We start from the raw sequence: 18,591 nt of genomic DNA on the forward strand, positions 1-18,591 counted from the left end.
AGGCCTCTTAATTTTCTAAGTTTGCTCTTTTTAAGTTTTGTGTCAATCTATTTTTACCTTTTTCCTGGGGTGTATTTTTCTAGTTGATTTGCAAGAGTCGCATATTTTAAATATTAAACCTCAGTTATTATTGGATTTTGCAAGAAGCTTTCTACTTCCAATCAGTGACTGTTGTCCAAGGAGTTCCTAATTGAACAGAATATTTAATTTCAGGCAATGTTATCATTCCCAGTTTTTTGTTTTGTTTTGTTTTGTTTTGTTTTTTGACAGACAGAGATCACAAGTAGGCGGAAAGGGAAAGGCAGGCAGAGAGAGAGGAGGAGGCAGGCTCCCTGCTGAGCAGAGAACCCGATGCGGGGCTCTATCTTAGGACCCTGGGATCATGACCTGAGCCAAAGGCAGAAGCTTTAACCCACTGAGCCACCCAGTTGCCCCTCATTCCTGGTTTTTAAGTTTAAGAAATCTTCTAAGTTCTTGTCACAGACTATGGAATTGTAAGCAGTGGTTAGAAGCTACATTAGATGTACAATTAACAACATGAACAATCTCAAAAAGGAAGACTCAATTTTAAAAGAAAGAAAATGAAAAATATAAGATAATACTACTTATATTCATTGAGAATATATTCATATAGGACGATATGCTTTGGGGGGAACATATTCAAAATTAAAATACATAGATTAAAAAATTTAGTTTTCAAAGAGGGGGAAATGAAAGTGATGTATGAGAGAAAAAAGAGAAAGAAGGAAAGAGAGAAAGCTTTGAAGAGACCAATGAGAAAGATAAGCCATGGACTGAAAAATAGCATTAGTTCAATTCACTGCACCTAAATTTCAAAACAAAGTCGATCAACCTAAATGAAATCCAGAAGTCTGACCAATAGCTACATCAGGAGGCATCTGGGGGCCCTGTCATTTAGCCCAAGCATCTGCCTTCAGCTTGGGTTATGTTCCCGGGATCCTGGAATGGAGCCCATCAGGCTCCCCACTCAGTAGGGAGTCTGCTTCTCCTTCAGACCCTCTCATACACTGATTCTCTCTCTCTCTCATACACTGTTTCTCTCTCTCTCTCTCAAATAAGTAAAATCTAAAAATTAGTTAATTAAAAACTACATCAGCACAGAGGACCAACTCTACCTAAGGATGGAGATAAAAATGAGGGCTCATAATTACTAGAATCAGAATTGAACATTTATTTTCAAAGAGATTACATTTTTATCACTATGTGAACACAGATTTCCTTTAGGTGAGCTTTTTAGAATTTTTTTTCTTTGCTTAGGATTTTGAAGAACTACATAATAATTGAATTAGTAGTTCTTAATCCTCTAAGTTTGAAGGACTGGTGAAATTCCAAAATTAAATATTTATAGGTCTGACCAAGTGTTACAGACATTTTATTTGGTCAAATAAGTATATCTTATAAATCTATGCTAACCACCACCTATAATTACCATAATTTCTAAGTAACAGGACTATGGAAATTCATAACAGTAAGAGTATAATCTCAAAATAGAGACTACTTCATTAATCATATAATCATATTTCTTAAATCATACAATCTCAAAATAGAGGCTATTTCTTAAATGTATAATTAGGGGAAGTAGGACTGTGAAACAGTAGGACTATGAAAGTGTCCTGTTTTACTGTATTATGAACTAGTGAAAATGTATTATGGTAGGATGACATTTAAGAAATACTGAATTAGTAAATATCCATAAAATCACACACTCCAGGAATGCAATTCTACATTACAGTCATAGAAAGAAAGAAGATGTAGCTTGTTTCTGTATTAAGGGTTATGCAAAATCCAAAGTGTTTGCTAAAAATAAAGGCTATACTATCACTAATACTTAAGTAAGCTAATCATTAACTTTGAATATGTTAAAGCAATATAAAATAATTTTCAATTAATATCTTAATATTTGATCTTCAAAAAAATCTTCTGAAATGAGACTTGTCAATATTCTGCTCTTCTGAATTGTTCTTTAAAAATACCAGCAAAAGGGGCACCTGGGTGGCTCAGTGGGTTCAAGCCTCTGCCTTCAGCTGGGGTCATGATCCCAGAATCCTGGGATCAAGCCCCACATCAGGCTCTCTGCTCAGTGGGGAGCCTGCTTCCCTCTCTCTCTCTGCCTGCCTCGCTGCCTACTTGTGACCTCTGTCTATCAAATAAATAAATAAAATCTTAAAAAAAAAAAATACCAGCAAAACTTCTAGAAAATGGGGCTCTGGGTGTGGGGCTACAATGCCAGGAATGTCTGGGGCCCAGCTAGCTGAGATGCATACTCTGCTGCACCAGGGTTGGCAGGTGGGGGCGGCCTGGTCTCTGCACTGCCTGAGGCTGGCTGTGTTTTGAAAGGGCTGGGCAGTTGGACCAGACCATCAAGTACTACTCCCTGGAAAATATCCAGAAGCACAACCACAGCAAAAGCACTTGGCTGATCCTGTACCATAAGGTGTAAGATTTGACCAAGCTTTCAGAGGAGCACCCTGGTGGGGAAGAAGTCTTAAGGGAACAAGCTGGAGAGGATGCAACTGAAAATTTTTGAGGATGTCAGGCCCATTACAGATGCTCAAGAAATGTCCAATCATACACCACTCATCCAGATGACAGATCAAGGATAACCAAGCCTCCAGAAACTCTCACTACTACATGTTTCTAATTCCAGGAGGTGGACCAACTGGGTGATCCCAGCCATCTCAGTGCTGCTGGTAGTCTTGTTGTTTCACCTCTACACAGTTCAAGACTAAACACATTCTCGGAAGCCCATGAAAGACAAGACTGCTTTGGAGCAGGGAGAAAGAAGCCAATGTTAACTGTTTCAACTGACAGAAACCTTTCCCTGAAAGATAATTTTGTTTATTTTCTAATTGCATACTATGTTTTACTATTTAATTCTTTAAAGATTACTTTTGTTGTTCAAGTGAATTGCTGGGAAAATGCAGTTGAGCTACTTACAAAAACATCCATCCAATGGTACTTAGATGGTAATAAGAATTTATAGTCTTTAACTCATAGTCGTTGACTCATGGCCAGCCAGAGGCAAGGTTTACCGGGTATCAGGCCTTAATGAAATGTGTTGATTAATTCCTGTTTAGTTTCCATGATTATGTATAGTTAAAAAAAATAACCCAGGTGTATAACCTTAGTTTTTTAGAACACAAACAGGTGTGCAACTATACACAACATAACAGGTCAAACTTTACTGTTTATATTTATGTACTTTGCTAGATGAATGCCACACAAAGTAAATTAAGTTTGTAAAATCAAAAAGCATAGAAACCAACTTGAAGGTATTTCTATAAACACAATTATTTCTTAAATACAATTGAGAGAGTTAGAGGATTGACTTTATTAATTTGGGGGGCCTCAATTTTTATTTAAATTCTAGTTAGTTAATATGTGGTATAATACTGGTTTCAGGAGTAGAATTTAGTGAATAATTACTTTCACGTAGCACACAGTGCTCAATACAAATGCCCTCCTTAATACCCATCACCCATTTAGCCCAACTGCCTCCCACCAGCAACTCTATTCTCCATAGTTAAAAGTCTCTTATGGTTTGCTTCCCTCTCTATTTTTTTCCCTTCCCCTGTGTGCATCTGTTTTTTTTTTTCTTAAATTCCACGTATGAGTGAAATCATATGGTATTTGTCTCTCTCTGACTTATGAAAATAATTTTAATACATCTATATCCCTTTTCTCCTATATTAAAAACAAACCAAAAAGAACTCTTCTGAGGCACCTGGGTGGCTCAGTTGGTTAAGTCGCTGCCTTCCGCTCAGGTGATGATCCCAGTGTCCTAGGATTAAGCCCCATGTCAGGCTCCCTCCTCAGCAGAGAGCCTGCTTCTTCCTCTCTCTCTGCCTATAGCTCTGCCTACTTGTGCTCTCTCTTCATCTCTCTGTCAAATAAATAAATAAAATCTTTTTAAAAAAAAACTCTTCTGTTCTTTCTACTCCTGAACTCCTAGAATGTGCCTTTTTGTTCATCATCTATTTTCTAATATCCTATCACTACATAATTTACTTATTGAGGGCATGATCTTTTAAAATTATATCTGCCTTTCAAAATGTATTTTTTAAAAATCTCTAGAAAATGGAATGATCATAAGGTTATTCATCTTTTAAAATCTGAGTAATCAATGATAGCTTGATAACATTAAAATCTGCTGACTTATTCTTAGACAAAATTGACCATTTACTTTGTGCTTTAATGTACTGAAGATGATAAATCCCACTGAGAAAATAATCTATTTAGCTCCCATTTTGTCCTAAATAAGAATGAGCTAGATGTTCTCAATTTCCCATTCATATCAAAAAGAAAAAAGTCATTTAAATGGTACTCATAGGCTTTCTGTTTAAAAAATAAATAAATAAAATTAAAAATTGTTAATGTAAGTTATAAAAAATTAAAAACAACTTTTCAAATATAAATATATTGCTGAAATCTCATTTCTAGCCAGCATAATCATTAAATAACCATTAAGGACAAACTTTATGATAATTTTTTAAGATAGATGGCATATAGATAAACAGATGACAGAGAGAGAGAGAAATAGATACAACACTTTAGGTATATGTATGAATAACTGAATTTGTGCTAATATTGAATTTTGGCAATTTAAAAAAATAAGTTAATGCTTAAATTCACATTCAAAACTTATTTGAAAAAACTATTTTTATTAAAGATTTGAGACACCAACAAACTTTCCACTTCAATTTTAAATGTTCAAAAATTCCACGTAAAAGCAAAGCTGTCAGAAAAACTATGCAATTAAATTGTCAACCCAGAACAGAATTTTTCTTCTACTTTATATTTCAGAAGTCATCTTACAAAGTTGAGTTTTATAGGTGACCTACATTTTGCAGTCACCCCCATCTGACTTCTCACAATACAGAACAAAAGTGTTAGTCTCATATTTGAGCACTTTATATTCAACATTTATAAGATGAAAGAAATAGACTGCCTAGTGTATCTGGCTTGAAAGGAGTGTCAGCTCAAAGGAAGCATTTTATAAAAATCATGGTATTACATCACGTTGAGTTCCATTTTTACAGGAACTAGTTACTGGGGCACAAGGAATTCTGAATATACTCTGATCCTTATCACATCATGTCTCACCTACAATTGCTTCCCATTTAGCCTTTATTCATAAATATTTGCCTTCTGTCTACATTCAACATACATCTACAGTAACTGGAATGAGAGTGATGAAATGCAAACCAGATGTGCTTCCTCAGCTTAGAAGTTTTCAGTGATTCCCCATTATCCTTAATTAAGGTAAATCTAAAATTATCCACATGGACTGTAAGACCATGTGATCTTGCCCCACCTCTTTCTCAAGCTTCATCCCAAGCTGCACACCTTCTCATTTCCACATCCCATCCACATTGGCCTTCCTTCACTCCTCGTCCATGCCCCTTCTCACTCCAGTGTCTTGCCCATCTGTTCCTCCTGCCTGTAGTGTTCTCCTTTCTCCTCCTCTTTCATCACGCTAACTCCCAGCCATGCTCATCTCAAGCTGCATTTCCTCAGGATGATTTTCCCAATCTATGTAAGTCCCCTGTTGTAAACTCTCAGATTTTTCTGCAGTTCTCCATCATGGTAACTACCATCCTTGCAATTTCTTTTCTGATCTCCACCTGTTCAACAAAATTATGAATGCAAAAGGGCAAGGATTATGTCTATCATGTTCACTGTTGCTTATCCTACCTAGTACCTTCCATGGAGTAGCCAGATGTTTGATGAATATGAAGAATCAATTTAAAAAATGGAAGGAACTGATATTTCAAAGCATAGCTAAGAATTTATATAGTAAATGAAAGGGCAGGAGAAAAAATAGAATTAGTTTGTTTTAATGAATTTTATTTTAAACATAAACAAAAGGAAGGAATAACAAAGATAGAAGCAGAAATAAGTAAAATATTAAAAGATAAAGAAAATTAAGAACACCAAAGTTGTCTCTTTAATAAATTGATAATGTCCTAACAAGACCAATTAAGTATATTACCAACATCAAAAATGAAACAAAGACATTATTACAGATAATACAGCCTTTGAAAGGTTAATAAGAAGATGCTTGAAAAATTTTATGCTGATAAAATGGGCACATCTGGAGAATGGATAAATATATTTTGTTATGCTGACATTATGGATGTATTACATGATATGTAGCAATAGAGAGAGGAATGTACTATTGATACAACATTATATTGAATGACAGAGACTGTCACAAAAGAAAATACAGTATCTATTTCCATTTATACAAAATCTATAAACAGGCAAAAGTAGTTAATGGAGATAAATAAAAGAATTATGGTTGTCATTTGGGGCTGGTATTGACTGGAAAAGGAAATGGGGAAAATTTCTAAGACACTCTCTTCAACTGAGTGCTGTGAAAGAATCAAGTCTCACATAAAATTATCTGAGTGACTATTGTTCCAGTTCTCCTGATATTAGGAGATGCACAATGCCAACCTAGATGCACAAGAGGTAAGTTAATTCATTAGAAATAGTATACGCCATCAGCTTTAGGGTTTAATTCTCTCCTACAGCCCCAGTTGAGAACTATCTAGGGTCCTACATTCCCATACCGTAACCACTAGTAACCACTGTAACCGCTAGTACATGTGGTCATACAAATTAAATTTAAAATACTTCAAATTATATTAAAAATTCAGTTCCTGAGGCAGACTACTACATCTCAAATGCTCAAAAATCACATGTGTGTAGTGGCTACTACATTGGCAGCACAGATACAGGACATTATCACCATCACAGAAAGTTCTGTTGGATAGTGCTGGTCTATGGTGGGGTGATGGTTATTTGGGTTCTTACAATTGTCAAAGTTTATTAACTATAAAATTGATATCCATGCATTTAACTGTATGTCTATTTTATTACCAATTAAAAAAAATTTTAAACTGGTAAATATAGTTTTAAATCATATAAGAATAAGATTTAAAATTCAATGATATTAATGTGCTATTGTCCCATGAATCATGGAAAACAATCCATTTTCTTATTTTCTTTTATCAGTTTTCATAATATAACAAATCTAATGAACTACAGCATTTCATATGATTTCCAATCTTGAGTAATCACTTTCCATGAAAAGGGCAATTTGGAAACATATATCTGAGCTTGAGTTCATTCTGCAATATAATTAATACCCCCAGGGCTGGTCAGATTTGTATTACATTCATTTCACCCAATTTGTCTGTAAATGATTACAGGACTAGAGTGTATTGTGGCAATACGTGGACTAAATACTTAATATTCAAGATAGGATTTAACACAGCACAGTTGGTAAAAAGCATCACTACATATAACAAAATATCTTCTATTAAATATATCAGCATTTTTCATAAAGCCAGACTTCATATTATAAAACCACAAGACACTATTAATTGGACTCTAAAATGAACTTGCTAAATAAGTATTTCAATGGGTTAACATAAAAGAGAATATACAAGATTGAAATATACAGATTTCAAAGGCATTGGTTTAAACCAAAATGTCTTAGAAGCAAAAATCAAAGTCACCAATGGTTGTTCTCAGTCAGTAAGTATCCAACTTAAAGTAAAATGTGATATTCATTCAAAATAAACAAGCAAAAACAGGAAAATGAAAGAAAAAAATGTCTCTGTCACTGGGATTATCCTACAGTTTATTTCCTATCAAAACCATATTCACCTTAAAAAAAAATCCCTGTAATACAAAATTTAATAGCTGAATTACTGTCCATGGTCTAAGCACATGTATAGACATACGATTTGGTGCCCATATGTCTAAGTCTGCCTTAAGACTCCGGAGGTGCCATTAATACTGTAAAGATTAGTTCTAATTTATATAGCTCAGACACAATAGGCTCAAGTGAGCGCATACTGTCTCACAAGAGCCTACTATACACATCTCTTCCCTTATATCATCTATCAAGAAATTCAGTAGATGCTACTTTCAAGATATATCCAGAATTCCACTACTTGGCACACTGTCACTGTTACTGCCCTGGAGCAAGCTACTAACAGCTCTCCCTTGCTCTTCCTTGCTCTTGAGTCCGACTAGAAGGGCATTCTAGCCCCCTGCTGTCTATTCTCAGAACAGCAGCTCCAGAGACACATCGTTCATGTCACTGCTTTGTTCAAAACCTTGTCATGGTCCTTGATCTCATTCCTAGGAAAAGCCAAAGTCCCTGCAATGGCCCATTCATCTCTTTCCACTCTGAACACAATTTTAGTAACTTCTCCTCTCACCATTTCTACTCCAGCCACATTGGCTTCTTGGATATGCCAGCACTCTCACTTCAGTGCCCTTGCATGAACTGTCTTCATGGTTAGAATGCTCTGCCCCTAATATCTTACAGCTACCTCTTTCACTTCCTTCAAGCCTTTGCTCAATCATCAGCTTCATAATAAGCCCAGTTCTGATCACACTATTCCAAATTGCAACGCCCTCTTTATCCATCATCCCTTCCCGCATCCCAGCATTTCCACTCCCTTTTACCCTACTCTACTTTTCTCTTTCTTCACAAAGCGCTTAACAACTTCCAACATATTTTATTACTTGCCTATTTCGTGTAAAAAAAAGGTAAATAATTCCTAAATACTTTATGAAGGAAAAGGCTTTTGTCTACTTTGTGTACTCACATATCCTAAGCCTCTAGAATAATGCTTGAGACATTATAGATGCTCAAGAAATGTTTGTTAATGGATAAACTAATGGCTAATTAAAACTCTAGAGAATACCGAATGGCTTCATAATTTCTCCCTTGATTTTAAAATATGACAACATGATAACTGGCTCTGAAAGATACCCAATGTGTTGTAGGTCTGAAAACATTTGAAATTGTTTAATCATAGCTATGATTCTGTTCTGTAAACGCAAGTCTGTCAGAAATCTAATGCCAGAATTGTTAGGGGAATTTTCTTTCCCACTGCATCACTTTCAAGAGAAGGTTGAATCATTTCCTGAGACCATGAAGGCTATAAATACACAACCTGCTTTTTAACTGGTAAAGAGACTCTAGGTTTGTGAAAAGGTTTTAAGCAGATTTTAGGGACACAAGGGCTAAACCTCTGGGGCCGGATCTAACCTCTGATTTACAGGAGTAAGGAAACAAATAATTGAAGCACCCGGTGAGATTTTATGCTTGACTGCTACACTATTTTATACCTACACATAAACTACTTTCCATTTTCTCTACTGGATACTAACAAAGTATAAATAACAATTTAAATTTAGAAGTGTAAAATTTTTATACCAAAAAACCAGTAAAATTACTGTACTTTGTATTGTTTAACAGTGTAGGTAGGGATGAGAAAAATTATATCATTATCTCTGAATATTACAATCCCAAAGTTTTAAGAAATGGTTAAAAATTATATAGAAATGATCATATGTAGTGAAGCAAATTTCTAAAATCCCTTCTAGACTCAATTGTTTACATCTTCCAGAGCCATGGAGAGATGTAAACTAACAAATAGCCTACCTCTGTTTTAAAAAAAGGTGTTGCAAAGCTATGTATACTTAGCATATGCTTAAAAAGCTTACAGCTCATTACTATTAGTGACAACCATTACTCCCAGCTTTAGCACAAATTAAAGGAATAGAAAGAATTTTTATACTATCATGAGTGCCTGAATGGGAAGAGGTAAAAGAAGAACAAATACAAGGGGATACTAACTTCTCCACGCTTCTGGAGGGTAAGGAGGTTGTTTGTTTTTATTTGTTGCCATTACTCGGAAAGGAAAAGTAATGATGCTTCAACCACATTTTTATCTGCCAACTTTTGAGAGAAATATGTAAAGTAAGTGGTGCAATAAAGAATTTTGGTTCCTGCTGGCATGGCTGATAACCACAGCTATCAGCATTGCACGGTGACACAAGAAATAGACTAACTGTAGCAAAATGGTCATCATCTCTACCCAGCCCATCCAAATATAGCTCAACAGGCACAGTTCTCATTGGCAAGATAAGCAGCCTTGGAGTACACGTGACCACAAGATATAATGGGACCACAGACTATAAAGTGAATCTTTACTGCTTTAAAAGTTCAAATTGGAAGCAAGTCAGCTAAAGAGGAAGTATCATTAAGCAATAATGCATATAAATAGCATTGTTCTATTATTAATTAACTCCTTAGATATATATTAAATTTTCTTGTTGCTCTATATCGTAGCTAGGAAGAACTTAGACTTCTCCTGGCTCTAGAATTCTTGTTTCACTGTGAACAAAATATTTAGGTACAACATATGGAAGTTTTCCAGTTTTGCTATATTTTTCAATTAAGTAACAGATATTTAGTGACTGTCTACACTTTGCTAGACACATGGTGAGAATACAACAATAAAGAAGATAGGTAATGCCTGGGGTACATTACAGAGCATAAACACATAAACATGTGGCCCTCAATCTAGGACCAGATGGGTCAATGTATATGTTCATGGCTTTCTAGACCAAAAAAAAAGGAAACAAAACAAAACAAAAAACAAGAGTATATTTAAAGCCTGCTACTACTATGAAAGCAGAGCTCTGAAAAGTAAATACCTTAAAGTTTTGCCATAAAACTTTAAAACAAAAAGTGAGGAAAAAGCAGGTAAAAATACCCACTACATGTTACACTCAGTGCCTCAGGATGATATTTATCTTCACAGTAAATTTCAATTAAACCTCATTTTCTGCAATTTATACTCTTCCACCAAAACATCAAATAATATAACTTAGGAATTCATTGTTCAAACATACTTGTACATGTGTGTAAATGTGTAAATACAAAGATGTTTATTAAAATGATATTTTTTAAATAAGATATAATTTTTTAAATAAGAAAAAATAACTTAATACCTAAAATATGGGTTTAGTAAATAGTTATTTGTATAATGGGATATTAGATAGCTATTAAAAACAATGTGTCTAATTCATATATACACATAAGACAGTGCCTTGATATTTTGGAGGTTTTTTTTAAGATTTGATTGATTGATTGATTGATTTTATTTGAGAGAGAGTAAGCAAGAGAGAGCGCACACAGTGGGAGAGGGAGAAGCAGACTACCTGCTGAGCAGAGAGTTAAACACATGCCCGTCCCAAGGACCCAAGATCATGACCTGAGCCAAAGGCACACATTTAACTGACTAAGCCACCTGGACACCCCAGTGCCTTGAAGTTCTGTTAAGTGAAAAAAAACAAGAAGCAAATGATATTCATAGTTACAATACATTTGTGTTTTTTAAGTATATGCATATAAACATTTATATACAAATAAATAAAGTCTAGAAAGTCAGAATCTAAGCGTTGAACAGTGCAACAGTTTCAAATTTGTATACTTGGTGTACTATTAAAACAGTGAAGTAAACATGCATTGCTTTTGTAATAAAGGATAATTTTTCATTAGGTAGGTCTCTCTATTCTTTGCCAGCCACTTAATTATGAAGAAATGGCTTGAGATCCTAGTAAAATGAACTTAGAAAAACACCAATTCTAGAACAAAACCAAACGGGAAAGACAGAAAGAGTATCTTTCTTGACACAAACTTGCGCTCATAGGCCTGTGTCCTAAATGTCACACAGATACATATTTGCAAAGCACCCACACACACCAGCATGGCATTGCCAGTCTGAAAGCACAGGCCGGCCTCTCATCCCAATAAACAGAGAAACTGGTTCCCAACTTATAAGAACTAATCACGCAGGGGTGCCTGGGTGGCTCAGTGGGTTAAGCCTCTGCCTTCAGCTCAGGTCATGATCCCAGGGTCCTTGATCGAGCCCCACATCAGGCTCCCTGCTCAGCGGGGAGCCTACTTCTCCCTCTCTCACTCCCCTGCTTGTGTTCCCTCTCTTGCTGTCTCTCTCTCTGTCAAATAAATAAATAAATAAATCTTTTAAAAAAAATAAAAACTAATCAGGTAGTGCCTTTAGCAGAAAATTGATATCATCTCCCACTATGAGACTGAGAATCATGACGGTACCACAAAATCTAGGCATTCACTATAGCCTGAAGTCTGGTCAAGAACTTGACATCATTTTACCTCTTGTAACTCCCTTGCCAATGACTATGAGGATTGAGGTGGTGAGGGGGATGGAAGTCTTTCAGTTTGGGGGAAATTATTAAAATGGTCTTCATAAAGAAACTGGTTGGAATCACCAGTTCAAAATCTGTGGTGACATCACCAACCCAGAATCAGTCTCTCACTTCCCTTCATTGGGTCAAATACCTAACTCATGATATAATAGTACAAAGACCAAAGAGAATGACTGAGTACACCAGTTCACGGGGTTATAACTTGGAGTCTATCTCTGATAAGTCTGAAGAATATATGTATGTGGGTCACCTTTTTAGGTGACAAATGATTGAGAGTTTTATTTTTGCCTTCAATCTGACTTTTTTTTTTTTTTTTTTAAAAAGGGCACCTGGGTGGCTCGGTTGGGCGATTGCCTTCATCTCAGGCCATGATCCTGGAGTCCCAGGATCGAGTCCTGAATTGGGCTCCCAGCTCCATGGGGAGTCTGCTTCTCCCTCTGACCTTCTTGCCTCTCATGCTCTCTCTTACTGTCTCTCTCTCAAATAAATAATAAAATAAATAAATAATCTAAAAAAAAAAGTAAACCAATATTATCTGGTGAGGGGGACTTAAGTCAAATACTAAGACCAGGACTTAATTCCTAAGCAGTCAGTCTGGTGCCAGTAAAAGGAGGTCTACATTTCTCAATATGAGATCCCAAATAGATTGATGGATTATGAATAAATAGAATAGATGGATTCAGCTTTCAATTCTGCAAGAAAAACATCAAAATTGTTTTCATAAATCCATAACATTCTCATTTACTTGGCTGTTATTTATTTAACAAATATTTATTGAGCAACTATTCTGTGCCCAGACTATTCTATACCGACAAGAAGCCTCTCTCACTTCAAAGCGAGTGTTAATCAAGCAATATGTAAACAAACAGCTGTGAAGGGGATCTTGTCACCTCCCACACACACACATGGATTTTGTTCTTCTTAAGACTGGACTACCTCACAGTGTAGTACTTGGATCTATTTTCTTTTCTATCCACACTCACTTCCAGGGTTTATTTCTCTAGTCTTTTGACTCCAAAATTTATAGTCAGGCGTAGAGTTCTTTTTGAACTCCAGACTGATATATCTATTAACATTTTCCCTTGATATGTAGTAGACATCCCTGACTTGACAAATACAAAACCAAGTATCCAATCTTCTCTCTCAGACCTGAATCTCCATGCATCCCTCCAAAAACCTGGACATCCTTGATATTCCCTTCACTCTCTGTCATTCAGCCATCCAGCCAGCATCCCACATACAATCTTCTAAAATGGCTTGTTTCTCTACCTATAAGACAAATCCAAAATCAAACTACTTCTTACCACCTCCACTGCTAAAGTTTTTATTTCAAGCTATCCTCTTTCTACCTATTCCTCTTTCACTGATCTCTTTGCTCCTACCATTGCTCCCCTCTGCCTTACAGCAGACAGAGACAAGTTAACACTTAAGTCAGATAAAACCACTCCTTTGCTCAAAAGCCTCCTCTCCCCACATGAGGCAAATCAGTGTTCCTCAAATATGGTAGTTCTGCCTTCACCTTCGGTTGTTTGCACTCTATTCCCTCTACCTGAAATATTCCTTCCCTAAATAACAGCATGATTAATTCTCATCTCTCAAATATTTGCTCAAATGACAGCTTCTTTTTTATTTTTGTAGTACTTTTTCAGTGCATTTTTATTTTTTTAAATTTTTTTCCAGTATAGTTAACACAGTGTTATATTAGTTCCATGTAGACATTATACTTTTTTGTTTTTTTTATTTTATTTTTTCAGTATTCCAAGATTCATTGTTTATGCACCACACCCAGTGCTCCATGCAATATGTGCCCTCCTTAATACCCCCCACCAGGCTCCCCTCCAAAACCCTCAATTTGTTTATTAGAGTCCATAGTCTTTCACGGTTCATCTCCCCCTCCAATTTCCCCCAACTCATTTTTCCTCTCCTTCCCCCAATGTCCTCCATGTTATTCCTTATGCCCCACAAGTAAGTGAAACAATATGATAATTGACTCTGAGCCACCTAGGTGTCCCTAAAATTTCCAAGCTTTCAAAATGCTGAAAATACAGGAAATGGACAAAGCACATTACATTTTATTTCATGGTAACAATTCATGAATCTACTCCCTCAGAAGGAATGAGTAAATACATTACACATTTACCTTAGGGCTGCTTTACCAGTCAGTCTTAACACTTACTTTATTTAAACATAAAATTTCAGAGTGCCTGGGTGACTCAGTTGGTTAAGTGCCTGCCTTCAGCTCAGGTCATGATCCCAGAGTTGTGGCGGGCTCCCTGATCATGGGGGTAGACTGCTTCTCCCTTTGCCCCCTCCCCTGCTCATGCTCTCTTCTTCACTCACTCTCACTCTCTCTCTCTCAAAATACACAAATAAAATCTTTTAAAAAAAATAATACAATTTAAAAATAATGATAATAAATAAAAATAAAAATCCAGAATGGAGACATAATTTTAAAAATTAAATTCTACCTTTTCCAAAACTTATCTTTAAAAATAAAAAGTCTTTAATGTTGCTATAGCTGATGTTAGAAAAATTACTGCCTGTGTTTTCTTCTAAGATTTTGATCGTTTCAGGTCTCACATTTAGGTCTTTAGTCTGTATTGGTTTTATTTTTGTGTTCGTTGTAAGAAAATGGTCCCGTTTAAATCTTTTGCATGTAGTTGTCGAATTTTCCAAATGGCATTTGTTGAAGAGAGTTTTCCCATTGCATATTCTTGCCTCTTTTGTCAAAGATTAAATGACCACATAATCACAGGCTTGTTTCTGGGCATTCTATTCTATTCTATTCTATTGATCTATGTGTCTCTTTTTGTGGCAGTGCCATAATGTTTTAATTACTACAGCTTTGTGGGATAACTTGAAATGTGGTATTATGGTACCTCCAGATTTGTTTTTCTTTTTCAAGACTGTTTTAGCTGTTCAGGGCTTTTGTGGATCCATACAAATTTTAAGATTATTTATTCTAATTCTGCAAAAAATGCTGTCAGTATTTTGATAGACATTGCATTAAATCTATAGATTGCTTTGGGTAGTATGAACATTTTAACAATATTTGTTCTCCCAATTCATGACCATGAAGTATCTTTCCATTTGTTTGTGTCATCTTCAATTTCTGTTGTCTGTGTTTTATAGTTTATTAAGCATAGATCGTTCGCCTCTTTGGTTAAGTTTATTCCTAGGTATTTTGTTGTTTTTCATACAGTTATAAATGGGAATGCTTTCTTAATTTCTCTTTCTGTTGCTCCACTACTAGTGTATAGAAATGCAGCAGATTTCTGTATGTTAACTTCGTATCATCTTGCAACCTTCCTGAATTTATTTATCAGTTCTAGTCATTTTTTGGGAAGCTTTCAGTGTTTTCTATATAAAGTATCATGTCATCTGCTAATGTGAATGTATTATTTTTTCCTCACCAATTTGGGTGACTTTTATTCTTTTTTGTCTGATTGCTCTGACTAGGACATTAAGTACTATGTTGAATAAAAGTGGTAAAGGTGGACATCCTTGTCTTGTTCCTGATGTTGGGGGAAAGTTCTCAATTTTTTGCCATTGAGTATGATGCTGGCTCTGTGTTTTTAATAAATGGCTTTTATTATATTGAGGTACATTTCCTCTAAACCTACTTTGTGTAGGGTTTTAATTGAGAATGGATTTGTACTTTGTCAAATGCTTTTTATGCATCTATTAAAATGATCATTTCATTTCATTGATTCATGACAAATCACATTCATGATAAATCACATTCATGATAAATCACGTTTTCATCATATTCATCGATTTGTGAGTATTGGTTTATCATGTTCATCGATTTGTGAGTATTGAACTTCTCCTGCATCCTGGGAATATATCCCATATGATCGTGGTGAATGATTTTTTCTATGTATGGTTGGATTCACTTTGCTAATATTTTGTTACAGATTTTTGTGTCTATGTTCATCAGAGACACTGGCCTATAGTTCTCTTTTTTGGTTGTCTTTGTTTGGTTTTGGTATCAGGGTAATACAGGCCTCATAAAATGAAGTTGGGAACTTTTTTTCCTCCTCTATGTTTTTGGAATAATTTGAGAAGAATAGGTCTTAACTCTACTTTAAATGTTTGGTAGAAGGGCACCTGGGTGGCTCAGTTAAGCATCTGACTTTAGCTCAGGTCATGATCTCAGGGTTTGGGGAGTAAGCCCCACATTGAGCTTCACGTAGAGTCCTGTTTTGGACTCCACACTGAACAGGGAATCTACTTTCCCCTCTCCATCTGCCCCCATCTGTGCACTCACTCTCTCTCTTTCTCTCTCTCAAATAAATCTTTATAAATAAATAAATAATTTAAAAAATAAATGTTGGTAGAATTTACCTGTGAAGCCATCTAGCTCTGGAATGTTGTTTGTTAAGAGTTTGTCATTTACTGATTCAACTTCTTATGTCTCCTGAGGCAAGAGAAACGAAAGCAAAAATAAACTGTTGGGAGCATGTCAAAATAAAAAGTTTCTGCACAGCACAGGAAACTAAAAGACAACCTAAGGAATGGGAGAAGATATTTGCAAATCAAATAGCTGATAAAGGATTAGTATCCAAAATATATAAAAAATTTATACAATTCAACACCCAAAAAGCTAATGATCCAATTTAAAAATAGGCAGAAGATATGAACAGACATGCCTCCAGAAAAGATATATGGATGGCCAGCAGACATATGAAAAGATGCCCAGCATCACTGACCATCAAGAAAATGCAAATCAAAACTACAATATCACCTCACACCTGTCAGGTTAGCTAAAATAAAAAACACAAGAAACAACAAATGTCAGCAAGGATGTGGAGAAAAAGGAGTCCTTGTGCATTGTTGATGGGAATGCAAACTCAAGTTTGCAGGCTTCTCAAAAAAATTAAAAATATAACTACTCTATGATCCAATAATTCCACTACTGGGTAGCGATCCCAAAGAATATGAAAACACTAATTCAAAAGAAAATACATACCCCTATGTTTATTGAAGCATTATTTACAATAGCCAAATTATGGAAGCAGCCCAAGTATCTATTGACAGATGAACAGATAAAGAAAAGTGGTACACACACACACAGACACACAGAGGAATATTATTCGGCCATAAAAAAAGAATGAACTCTTGCCATTTTCAACAACATGGATGGAGCTAGAGACTACAATCTTAAATGAAACAAGTCAGTCAGAGGAATACCACATACCATGATTTCACTCCTGTGGAATTTAGGAAACAAAACAAAGGGTTAAAAGAGAGAGAGAGAGAGACAAATAAACAAACTCTAATTAAAGAGAACTGTTGATTACCAGAACAAAGGTGGATGGGGGAAATGGGTGAAATACACTATATTGTGTATCTGAAACTAATATAACACTGTATGTTAACTGTAATTAAAATATTTTTTTAAAAATTATAAACACATAAAGTCTTTAAATGCAAAAACAAGAGTAAAAAATCAATGCATTTTTATGTTTCTTCCTCATTTTAACTTTTATTGCAGATTGAATAGGCATTTTAACATTTTTAATGATTCTGGCATAAAATGATCACTATCATTTCTTTCACAATTGCTAATTATAAAATGATGGTAAGGAATAATATGTACACAGAGAATGTGAATTATTCTACTATTTCAGTATCAAAGCATTTCCACAGAATGCTGGAGGGAGAGAAGGGTTTCACACATTATTGTGTATTTTTCCTCATTCATTTATTTCATTGGCCTATACTCAAAACCAATAGCAAGAGAAAACAAAGGCAAAAAACAGCCCTAGGGACATAGACAGTCTTAAAATAAAACCTCTGCATGGTCTTTAGATATGACAGAAACTTTCAAGTTGTAAACACACAGAGAATAAGGAAACACTTCCTGAATTACTGTATTATTTAGCTGGCAGATACACATATGCCTGCCTAATTCACCTGAGCAAAGTAGGCAGAATACCTGGAAGGAAAGGTTGATCGGAGCCTGCTGTAAAGAAAGTATTCCACAGAGGAGACCCAACTGGGATATACAAAATTTAAGGTGAAATCTGAATATTGTTATGTGATTAAGGTTATTCTTTGATTAAAAAATAAGTCATTATATAAGTCGTACGTACTAGAAAAATGTTTAAAGTATAAACAAGTCATTATCTGCCATAATTTATATAGATGTGGGTGGTAATATCACTTTTTTAAAAATATTTTTTTAATTTTTTATTTATTTGACAGAGAGAGACACAGTGAGAGAGGGAACACAAGCAGGAGAGTGTGATTGGGAGAGGCAGGCTTCCCATGGAGCAGAAATGCTGGGATCATGACCAGAGCCAAAGGCAGAAGCTCAACGACTGAGCCACTCAGGCACCCCTTAATATCACGTTTTAATTAAGCTAGTTTAATATGGATAAAAATGCAACCAAGCTATGGTTTCAGACTTTTTTAGCCTATGCATCTAGAATTCCTTTATACAATAGGAGTTTCCATTGAAACTTTTGGAGGTCAGAAGGGAGTTAACCTAAAATCTTATCT

The 18,591-nt window shown here is 35.4% G+C and overlaps 1 pseudogene; it reads left to right on the forward strand.

Annotated features, from left to right (window-relative positions):
- LOC101684870 overlaps positions 1-2,750 on the forward strand; it is a 52,574-nt pseudogene extending 49,824 nt beyond the window's left edge.
- Positions 2,751-18,591: the final 15,841 nt, after the last annotated feature.

The sequence above is a fragment of the Mustela putorius genome, unplaced genomic scaffold (genome assembly GCF_011764305.1).
Source record: "Mustela putorius furo isolate JIRA1106 unplaced genomic scaffold, ASM1176430v1.1 tig00537350_pilon_pilon_pilon, whole genome shotgun sequence".
NCBI classification, from domain to species: domain Eukaryota; kingdom Metazoa; phylum Chordata; class Mammalia; order Carnivora; family Mustelidae; genus Mustela; species Mustela putorius.